This window comes from Plasmopara halstedii, assembly GCF_900000015.1.
Source record: "Plasmopara halstedii genome assembly, contig: Scaffold_323, whole genome shotgun sequence".
Lineage (NCBI taxonomy): Eukaryota > Oomycota > Peronosporomycetes > Peronosporales > Peronosporaceae > Plasmopara > Plasmopara halstedii.
Window position 1 is genome coordinate 1,801,596 of NW_020187244.1, and position 235 is coordinate 1,801,830.

At 59.1% G+C, this 235-nt stretch overlaps 1 protein-coding gene across 1 annotated transcript in view; it reads left to right on the top strand.

Moving 5' to 3' along the window:
• Positions 1–235, top strand: part of PHALS_08855 (conserved hypothetical protein) — a gene marked incomplete at both ends in the record, with an annotated part of 4,855 nt that overhangs the window by 1,221 nt on the left and 3,399 nt on the right. The window lies entirely within an intron of this gene.

The following is a 235-nucleotide window of genomic DNA, read 5'->3' on the forward strand; positions in this document are numbered from 1 at the left end:
ACCGTTGGAAATAGAGTTTGTTGCACTCCGTGCTCAGAACCAGTTGCTAGTTTAACTTCTGGGCGGATCCGGGCCCGTGGAATCCGCTCCAACGCCAACGCCTCCGCGTCCACTTGCGCCGGATCCCAGTACGGCTTGAGCAAGCCCACGTAAAACACTGGGTGGGTGCGCATCCGCTTCGGAAGGTTCAGCGTGTACGCCAGGCCCCGTTTGGCCACAACCTTAAACGGTCCGA